This window comes from Nomascus leucogenys, chromosome 23, assembly GCF_006542625.1.
Source record: "Nomascus leucogenys isolate Asia chromosome 23, Asia_NLE_v1, whole genome shotgun sequence".
NCBI classification, from domain to species: Eukaryota; Metazoa; Chordata; class Mammalia; order Primates; family Hylobatidae; genus Nomascus; species Nomascus leucogenys.
In genome coordinates this window covers 17,659,745-17,671,354 of record NC_044403.1, presented here as the reverse complement: position 1 = coordinate 17,671,354, position 11,610 = coordinate 17,659,745, and positions in this window count along the sequence as shown.

The window sequence follows — 11,610 nt, the reverse complement described above, 5'->3', positions numbered from 1 at the left end:
TGATTTAAGCTAGATCGTCATTAATTTCTCCTTTTTCCTGGGGCTGATCTAAGCTGTGAGGTTTTCAGTCTCAAACAAGTGAAGAGGAGAGTTAGTATCTAGTCCTTGGTCATTACCTGTCCTGCACTGGTCTCTCCTGAGATACACAATTCTTCCATTTGGTCCTCCACGCTGCTCCCTGCTGTCTTGCCCCTGTGTCATGACTACAAGCCCATTTGGGGTCACTTGTTCTCTTTCTCTCTCTTGCTCTCACTCCCACTCTCCTCTCTCTTTTAGAGCTAACTTCTGTTTCACAAAAATGTGGGAAAGAGGGAAGGATCAGTGTATCTCCCACAGCTTTTAGAGGTGCTGGAGACTTAGGGAACTCTTGGATCCTCTGCCCCAGACATTTCTTGAAGCCATTTGGCTCTATTGCTACCTTGCTTTAGTGGTGTAGAAAAAACAACAGCAACCCTATAAAGGTATGCCTGGCACACAACAGGATCTCTCTGAATATTTATTGATTGATTGGCTGGCTGACTGAATGAATGCAAATGCTATTTCCCAGAGTTCCATAGGGTATATGTTTTCTCTTCTATTACATTCTCCAAATAACGTAAGGATTCTATAATCTTCTCTACTCTCATTGAAACCCATCCTGGATGGGGTGGAGAGAAGAGGATAAGGCCCCTTCACAGGGACCCTGCAAGAATAATTCTAGATCTCTGAAGAGTTTCTGTAGTCATGTAAGGAGGCTGACAAGTGTCCCACCTCATTTGGTTAAATTATGCTCATCTTTTAAGTGTCAGATGAGACCACCTTGAATTTCCTTTAGACTGTGTGCTCCATGAGGAGTCTTTTCTGTTCTGTCCTCATCACCATTTTATTACTAGGTACTGTGCTTGGCATATCAGGTTGTCAATATTTTTCTTTGTTTTTTGAGATGACCTTACCTGTTGCCCAGGCTGGAATGCAGTGGTGTGATCATAGCTCACTGCAGCATTGAACTCCTGGGCTCGAGCAACCCTGCTTCAGCCTCCTGAGTAGCTAGCAATACAGGCACATCACTATGCCTGGCTAATTTTTTAATTTTTATTTTTGTACAGATAAGATCTTACTGTACTGTCTAGGCTGGTCTCAAACTCCTGGTCTTAAGCAGTTCTGCTTTAGCCTCCCATAGTGCTGGGATTATAGGTATGAGCCACCACACTCAATCGATATCTTTGAAATAATTAATGTGAATATGAATAATTGAATTATTTGAGCTAGGCTTGGTATTTCTGAGTGTTACTAAAGTTTTCTAGATTTTGCTAGTTTGGCTATCTCAGAAGACTGGAAATAATTTTTTTTTACTGTCTTCATTTTTGCAAACCTGGAGATAGTGGGTTAAAAGGGAAAAGTCACAATTCCCAAGTAAACATCCTTTATGCTATCAAAAACTGAGGGAGGTAATCTGGTTTTATAAACTAAGGGAGGTAATCTGGTTAAATAAATGCCATTTATTTAACTTTTCAGATAGTTTCTTAAACATTTTTTTGCACATATTACATGTCTTGTTAGAGTGCTTTGGGAGAAGTTGAGATCTAACAAAGTCAGTAATCATATGTAAATTTTTGGTTGTATAACCAACAGTCCATTTCTTACGATTCAGATTCCTCAGTGACCATAAATGACTTTGAAAGGAAGAGTACTCATCACCAACTAGTACAGGGAAATCTCCAATGGACACTTTGCAAAGTGAAGATTAGAAATGGCTGGTAAATCTTTAATGGACAATTGGCTTTATTCTTCATGGGTTTATGAGAACAGCTGCACCAAACTTACTAAATTAAAGTGTTCTGTATTCTGCTGAGAAGGGTCAACTTTTCTTTCCTTTTACCCTCCCTTCTTCTGTCACTTCCTTCCTTCCTACCTTTTCGTTCTTTCTATTTTACCTGTAACATTTCCTTTTTTTTTTGTTTTTTTGTTTGTTTGTTTTGTTTTTTGGAGACGGAGTCTTGCTCTGTCACCCAGGCTGCAGTTCAGTGGGGCTATCTCAGCTCACTGCAACTTCCGCCTTCCAAGTTCAAGTGATTCTCATGCCTCAGACTCCCAAGTAGCTGAGATTACAGGAATGTGCCACCACACCCGGCTGATTTTTGTATTTTTAGTAGAGGCGGGGTTTTGCCACGTTGGCCAGGCTGGTCTTAAACTCCCCAACCTCAAATGATCCTCCCACTTTGGCCTCCTAAAGTGTTGGGATTACAGGCATGAGCCACCACCCCACCTCATTCCCTATAATATTTCTAAGCCAACATGTCTTTAACCTTCAACTAGATTTGCATAGAAGTAGTTGTTTTTATGATTGGCATATGTGGGGGTGAGAAGAATACTTATTTCTGGTTGTTTAAACCTCATCCATATCCAATTCAGCTATACATAGGAGCAAAATTCTTTTCAGGATAAAGAATAAAATCCAAGAAATATACTTAATAATATGGGACTTCCTCTGGATACATGCCTTCCTTTCATCAGACACCAAAGAGTTATTATATGTCCTCAGAGTAAAAACCAAAATTCATCTGGCGCATGCAATATTTGATCTTTATTAACTTGGATTCATCACTTCAAGATAGCACGGTCAATAGGAAGGGTGAGAGTTAGATGTTGTTCCTTTATCTTAGATTTGGGGAAGATTATTTAACTAAAGTTTTGAAATCTGGGGCAAGCATATATTCAATGTGTTTTTTTATTTCTTCTTCCTTTTCCGTTAGTTTTGACAGTGGATCTTCCAAACATTCGATGAGAAAATTGGATTATCAAAAAAAGTCTGTTAAACAACTAATTCCTATGTCATTGACATACTGACTGCATTTATAGCACATTAAAAATGTCTCTATTATAAAATATCTAAAATATGCAAAAAGGACTGAGGATTTCACAGTGAACTTTTGTGCATCCAAGTCCTAATTTCACTTATCAATTCACAGCCAATTTTAATTTGTCTAAACTCTCACCCACTTCCCCTCAGGTTAAATTATTTTGAAGCAGATCCTAGACATTGTGGTATTTCTTTCATCAGTGTTTCTATGTAGATATACAAAAGATAAGATTCCTTTTAAAAAGCCATAATCACCACATCATCATCACACCTACAATTATCAGTAATTCCTTAATATTATCAAATATGATCTCTTCAGATTTACCCATTTTTAAAAACATTTCATTTATTAAATAAAGATCTAAATAAATCCAAATATTGGAATTGGTTGATATAATTTTAAATTTCTTTTAATCTAAACATGGCTCTTCTCTTTTTTAAAAAATGTATTTGTGACAGAAATTGAGTTTTTCATCTTGTGAGTCCCCCTTAGTCTTGATTTTGCTTATTGCATCCCTGCAGTGTCATTTAACATGTTCCTACCTCCCCTGTCTTTCCTGTAAATTGGTAGTTGGATCTGGAGGAGGCTTAAGCTACTTCTTAGATGGTGGTGTGTGCTTCTATTAAGTGACGCCTAATGTCTAGTTTTCTTTCTTTTGTTATAGCATGCATTTTAACACTTGATCATACAACTTATTTTTTATTTATTTCATTAATGAATATTCAATCTGGCAAAGGAGATTTTAAGTGCCTTTAGGGTGAGATTGGTTTCCTTGATATCCTGTGTAGTGCTTTTCTAAGGTTAGACTCACAGAATGTGGGCTAAATTCTGTTTATTGATTTGCTGCATGCCTTCCAAACAAGAATGGGGCATAACTATTGGCAAACATGGCAGAGAAGTGGACTTAATTTCACTCATTATTAAGAGGCTTAAGCAGGAAGACAGATGAATTCAACAACTGCTGTTCACTAAAGAGGAGCAAAGTGAATGCTACCAAACCTTGCACTCTTTTAAAGAACAACTTTTCTGCAAGCATTCAATGTGCAATTGAGACCTTATTTGTTTCTTTGCATCTATATGTGGTGACTGTATGATGCTCTAACTCCATTTTAAATTTAATTATCAGTGCCAATGAAGAAGAGACTTGTTATTTGTGTATTTGGAGAAATTCCAAATTCCACGGACTGAAGACTTACTGTGATGAATTGACCAGACCTTTTTGTTCTGACAAATAAGATTTCTGCTGCTTCATCTCTTTTAGCCCCAAAATTGGATGCACTTAGGGTCTGGTATCAAAGTGATTGGTACTGATGGATAAAAATTTTGTTTGGAGTAAAATAAATAGAAAAGACAGATGCTTTTAGCTTTTCTTTTTTTTTCTTTTTTTTGAGACGGAGTCTCGCTCTGTCACCCAGGCTAGAGTGCAGTGGCATGATCTCGGCTCACGGCAAGCTCTGCCTCCCGGGTTCACGCCATTCTCCTGCCTCAGCCTCCCGAGTAGCTGGGACTGCAGGTGCCCGCCACCACGCCTGGCTAATTTTTTGTATTTTTAGTACAGATGGGGTTTCACCGTGTTAGCCAGGATGGTCTCAATCTCCTGACCTGGTGATCCACCTGCCTCGGCCTCCCAAAGTGCTGGGATTACAGGCATGATCCACCGCGCCCAGCCAGTTTTTCTTAAATAGTAGTAAGAAATATGTTAATAATTAACATATATCCATGAATGGTTTGGAAGCATAGAAAATATCAAATAAATATTTGCTGATTTAGGAGAAGGAAAAATAGTAAGTGACTAATTTGTATTGCCAGTCTCTATGTCTGAGGGTCTTTGCCACATGTGTTATGTATGTTAATATCTACAAAGTGCTGTGATGGGTAGATTTTTTTTTTTTTTTTTCTTGAGACGAAGTCTTGCTCTGTCGCCCAGGCTGGAGTGCAGTGGCGCGATCTCGGCTCACTGCAAGCTCCGCCTCCTGGGTTCACGCCATTCTCCTGGATGGCTAGATTCTTACTTGTATTTTGCAGATAGGGAAACTACAGTTCAGAGATTAAATAACATGCCAAAGTCTTCCCAGCTACTACCTGGTAGAGACTTAGTTGAAATCCGAAGCTATCTGATTCCCAAGCCTATGCACTTTCCACCCTACCAGCTTTTCCAAAGTGTCTAGAGAAGGCCAGTGCTGAGAAATGCTCCCTGAGTAAAGGATTATGTCACCTTATGAATTGAGAAGACTCTGAATAGCAAACCCCTTTCTTAGCAAGTTCCCAATGCATATAATAAAGTTTCTGAGAAGTCCTATAGAAATTAAACTAAATTAAGTTTGTTAAATCCAGCATTGGATTATGAAAACTTTTCTCTTTTCCTTATAATTCTTTCAGCAATACATACTTTACTGAGCTGGACTGAGAATCAGTGGTTCTGGACACTTTACCAGCTAAGTAGGTAAAACTATTTACCTGTAGATAAGTTACATTACCTCTCTGGGCCTAGAATTCGACATTTATAAAATAAAACTCTGGCTACATATTTTCTAAGATCCTTCTTGAGTATAAATGCTTGGTGACTCCAACCCATTTCCATATGAACAAAACCCATTATGCTTTGTTTAGATTACCAACAAGATACCTGAACTCTCCACTCAATTTCCTACAGACATCTCAAATTCATTATGTACAAACATGTTCTTATCCATTCCACTTCCCCATCCTCCTGTATTTCTTTATCTCTGTCACATTACCAGTCACTTAAGTTGTTTAATCCAGAAATCTAGTAGTGATCCTGGACTCCTTTTTCCTTTGTCACCATCACATCCAATCAGTATAGTTTAGCAATTAAATGTGTGGGCTTCAATACTAGAGACTACAAATCCTGGCTCTACTTGTAGGAAAATTAGAAAGCAGCTTGACTTCTCTGTGTCTCAGATTCTTCATACATAAAATGCATACAATAATTCCAAGATATACATTTATTGTGAAAATTACACAAGAGATAATCACATGCAGAATGGAAATTCAATAAATGGTTCCTTCCTATTATTCTATCTTTAAATCTCTTACGCTCTTCCCCTCTTCTCCATCCAGAGTAATACCATCCTAACCCGGACCTCATTATCTCTTACTGATATTGCAATAGTCACCTAACTGGGATCTCTAACTCTTGTCTAGTCCCTCCCACTTTATCCTTTGTATTTTTGACTGGGTGATCTTTTTGAAACAAATTCTGTCATATTACTCTGCCCTTGAGTCTTGTGGTTCAGTGACAGCAAATGACTTGAAGTTCCCAGAAGAAGCTGTGCTACTTCACGCTTTGGTATTTTGCTTTGTTATTTCCTAAGATGACCCGGAGTGCTCTTGCCACTGCCCTTTGTTTGGCTGGCAGATATCTATTCATCTTTCAACTTAAATAATGTTTCTGGTCCCAGATGAATTTCTAGAATCTTCCTACTACTCTGAAGAGATGGAACCTATTTTCTCTCCCTTTAAATCTAGATAGAGCTTTCAGCTTGCCTCAGCAAATGAAATGCAGTGGTAGTGATACTGTTTAGCCCCTGAGGCTAGGACATAAGACGCAATGGGATTTCAGCCTGGCTTTCTTTTTTTATTGGGATGCTTGCCCTTGCATACCAACCACCAAGCTTGGAAGAAGCTCAAAGTAGCCCATCTAGGGAGACAACATGAAGAGACCATCTGGGATGCAACTCCCATGTGGAGAGTCTTCTAGATGACAGCCAGCATCAACTGCTGGCTGGGACTTCATATTTATACATGTGTGTGTATCTGTATTTGTGTATATATATGGATATATATATATATATATACACGTGTGTGTATGTGTGTGTGTGTGTGTGTGTGTGTATCTTCATAAAAATCTCTGCCTTCATGGACCCCATATTCTCTGTAGCCTTGTGGCCATGTATTGGAAAGGTAGTGAAAGAGACATCTCTGATGAGGCAAGAGGACATACCTCAGGAAACTGTACTGTTAGGTAGACTTACTCACTAATGTGAAAATCCACTTGCTATTTAGCATGAATTAGAAGAGAAAGCTTGAACGAGAGGGTCCCTTTGAATTGTTCCACCTGCTTATCTAGCCGGTGAACTTCGCGGCCAGTTCTACATTCAAGCTTCTTGGTAATTTAAACGTTCTCTTGTGTGTTGCATATGGCAATCTGGGCTAGCCGTCTGGGATGTGACTCCTGCTTCAAGAGCAATGAAAAAGTTTCTAGCACTCACTGTCGATGTGGGAAGCAGACTGTTGTTGAAGTGTTATTATTAATGAGAATTACTGCCGGACAGCTTGAACTGGAGGATAATTTATTCTCCGTGAACTTCTAATTGCAGTAAAATGGTTTGTTCACTGCCATGCTTGTCCATCTTGTTTGTTCCTGTCTTTCAGGCACGGTTGGCTGCAATGAAATAAGGCAGAACTGCACAAGCTGCACTAGAAACAAAAATCTGTATTTCAGGAGACACAGTGGAAACTGGTCAGGCAGGGTTAGCTCGTGGAAGAGATGCTTGGGAAAATGGTAAAAAGCAGTATGGCGTGCTCAAGGTGGAGCCAGTCATAGTCAACTCAGATGAAGCAAGACACCTACTATGTGTTATGCCTTATGCCAAAATGGGAAATCAGTATTTCCAGATGGCTACTCACTGCTCTTACTTTTGAAGTTCTCACTTCCCCTCTGGCATTTCTGACAGAGAGCTCTTTCACTTATTTTAAAATTCGGCATGTCTTCTCCACTCTCCTCATTTTGCTTCTATTGATTGCTTTGGGAAAATAAAAACTGACCATGATGAGGAGATGTAGGTTTTCCTGGTAATATCTTTAATGTTCTGGTGTCTTGCCCCCGATTTTTGCCAAATCTCTGCCTCCCATTGATCTCATTCTTCTCTATTTTGTTTCCCTGGTAGAACCACTGCCTTTCTCATTGCATAAATGTCATTAAATGTGCTCCTGATTTCCTGCTACCATGGTAATAGGCGCTTGTCATAGGCTATTGACTCACTACTGTATTTATATGAGATTTGGTCACTCGTGGTTTAGCAAGCTTAAGAAACAAACTGACTCTCAGCCAGGAAATGGATTCGAACCTGTCTGCGATGAATGATAGATTAGGGTTTGGGTGCTATTATTATTTAATAGTTAGTAAAGCCTCTGAGTGGACTAGGGACAGTGCATTGCCTGGGGAAATGGTCCTGGCTGTCACACAGCATCTATTCTACTGTAGACAGCCTTAGTGGAGCACACAGCCAGAGAGAAGGGGAGAGAGAGGGAGTGAGAGAGAGAGAGAGGGAAAGAGAAAGAGAAAGTCTTATCACTATCTTTGAATATCCCTGGAGAACAGGGCGGGAGGACAGGTCTGGAGGAATCCAGGAAACGTCAGGAATGTCTGCATAGATGTTATGGAAGCAGAGAACCTAGTTGACCTCTTGATCTAACTGTGACTGTTTCAGATGAGAAACAGAGGGCTTACATTGTGATTTGAGGAACAGTAGAAAAGTATGCCTACAACAATTCTTAAATAGATGTGCCCACTCGCTGCCACAGAACTTGACATTTTGCCCCAAGGGCCATGCCTTTGGATCCCTCCTTTAACTTCCTCACTGTACACACCATTTAACAAACTCTTTTCCTTGCCTTACAGTAACAATTCCCACCTCAGATCACCCAACCATGTGTCTTCTCTCATCTTACTGAATGTTGCTGGTAAAATATTTCTTCTCAGAATATCTGTCTACTTTCACATGTAAGCAGGAGATAGTAATTATTTTTGAAAGGGGAGGAAGGGGGACAATATAGGAATGTTGAAAATCAATGTTGTTTCAACCTGGTAATTACCAGTGGAAGAGGTCATATTCTTATGTGTTGAGACAGAAAAAGACTGAGATCTATTAAGCTTAGGCACTGTCTTCCCTGGAATTCAGTTCCCCTGGGAGTATAGAAAAACCTCCTATAGATAACAGCTGTACTGAGAGACAGTTACATAGAGAGGAATGGCCCCCAGATTTTGTAGACAAATGTCCTGGGTCCAAACCTTGACTCTGCCCATACTGTCTGCATAACCCTTGGAAAGTTATTAGCTCCTGTATGTTTCATATTTCTTATCTATAAAATAAAATTAACCATTGTATTTAACTCATGGGGTTACTGTGATGATTAAATGAGCAAATGCCTTGAAAATACTTAGAACAATGGCTTCAACTTAACAAGTACTACAGAAGTCTTCGTAATTATTAATACTACTTTTCAGGGTACATTTGTTTTTCTCAAATTGCCTTTTCTTTTCTTTTTTTTTTGAGATGGAGTCTTGCTCTGTCTCCCAGGGTGGAGTGCAGTGATGTGATCTTGGCTCACTGCAACCTCCGCCTCCCGGGTTCAAGTGATTCTTCTGCCTCAGCCTCCAGAGTAGCTGGGACTACAGGCGTGTGCCACCACGCCCGACTAAGTTTTGTATTTTTAGTAGAGACGGGGTTTTACCATATTGGCCAGGCTGGTCTTGAACTCTTGACCTCATGATCCACCCACCTCAGCCTCCCAAAGTGCTGGGATTACAGGCATGAGCCACTGTGCCTGGCCCTCAAATTGCCTTTTCTAAGGCAGTTTGTAACTGACTGTAGCACAGCCAAGTCAGTTTAATGAAAAGAGAAATAAAGGATGGTTTTGACATTGAGAACACCTCCCCTGCCGTTGTGTTCAATCTGGGTAGGTCTTTTCCGGGACCGTTTCTGACATCCTGAGGTCCATGTCGGGAAACCGTATGGCTCCACAGGGAAAGCTGAGTGAGGGAGAAGAGATGCTAAAAAGATGTTTGCTTTTTGTTACCCATTTTGTCAGAGTCTGTAACCTTGACATAATCTTTCCTCCCATTCTTGTTCCCGTTTGAATGATGTAGAGAGTGTTTCACCTCAGTGGCTGGGGAATGATCCAGTGTTGGTGACATTGTGAGTATTGCTGTAGAAGGAGCTAGCACTTTAGCGACAGACAGACCAAGGTTCAAGTCCTGTCTGTGCCACCTACTATCTCTGTTACTCTTGATAAATCACTTAAGGTGTCAAGAGTTGCAATTTCTCATTTACAAAATGGGCATGCTAAAATGTGCCTACCTCCCAGAGTGGTGGTGCTAATCAAATGTGATAATATGTGTGACAGCAACTTGTAAACTATAAAAGGTGACATAGATGTGAGTTGTTACTATTAGTGGTTCTTTTAATTTCCCTGCTCTCTACAAGCAGACCTGAATTCTAGCAGCACCTGTGTGCTGTCATCACTTGGCTGCTGATTTTATTTGAAGGCTTTACTCATAAGTCTGGGACCAATAATTGTACGCTGGCTTCTCTTGTAGTGAGAGAATGGTAGATGGTGGATGCCTATCACCCGACTGGCTAAGAGTACCAGTGTGGAAGCTTTGTTTTCGTAGAACAAGGGATCCTGACAGTTTTCAGAAAGGATTATTTTCTCTACTTCAATTTGTAAATCGTGCAATATTATAATAGGAAACTTTTTGAATTATGAGCTGTTATTTGGTGATATTGTTACTCTGATAGTTGATAAAACGCTTTCAGAAACCAAGAGAATTAAAGGTTGGCTAGGGTGGAATGAATGCTATAAATCAAGATTACCTGAAGGGGATATGTATGAGAGATAAGGGATTAAACTGAATAAAGAGGAAATAAGGAGAAATACCCACGGAGCTTGGGAACATTTACCTACTTTCAGGAGCGGGTCTCTGAATGTTATTTTGTGCTATTAAAGAAGTCACTCTGATGAAAACCATCTTCACTTATAAATTTATGTAATGAGAGTATAGTTTTCTTAATTTTGTATATAGGGTCAATGTAGTGACTTTTGGCTACAATGGATTGAAGTGTTACAAGAAAAAAAAGGAAGAGAAACGAGATGTTACTGTCAGTTGTGAACAGAATCAGATGGGGTCAGACCTGTGCTCTGCAGGTCACAGAAAACATTTTCAAATACCTTGCGTTTCGGGCCTTGATCATGGACAGAAATAGAGCACAGAAGGTGCTTCTTAGGGAAGTCTTCACTTTTCCAACTTTTTGCCACAAGTGAAAAATGGAGCAAATGAGTGGCTGGGTACAGACCCTTGGCACCAAGTGGCTGGAGTAAATGGAACACTGCAGGGACACAGAACTTCGCCCGCCACTGAGCATATTACTGGAGAAATACAGTACGAAACCCAGCAGGCTTCTGCAAACAACGCATCCCTTTAAGTTAATTGGTGTTATATAGAAGCTGAAATGCTCCGCTTATTTACAAAGCTACAGATTTATGTAAAGCAAAACCAATTACACTTAATGCCTAAACTATTCCAGGTGCTCAATGATAATGTTGCTAGGCAGTAGAGAAGAAACGGCTGTGTGAATGCATCCTGTTCCGAATGGAAGCCTGTGTAGTTACTGCAATTTAGCTAATCACGAGTGTCAACGCCAACGTGAGGATTCTAAGCTCTTTTGGTGTTTGCTTTGGGTCAACTTTATAATTCTGTAGATCTTTCAGCTCTAAGGACAAGTGAAAGCATAATGAGCACCTTTTCCTATTACGATGTAGAAATTAAGGAGATGAAGACAAATTTGTGGGGAGGGGGAGAACAAAATAAAGCAGGCTCCCTTTCTAACAGTAAGAGGGACTAGAGCTTCTCACTTGTACTGAGGTGAAGTGTTTAAAGATTTCTTTCTCTTTTGGGTGTTCATTAAACCCAAATTGCAAACTTGGCATTTAACCTTTTGCAGCAAGGAAAGCTTCTAAGGAATAT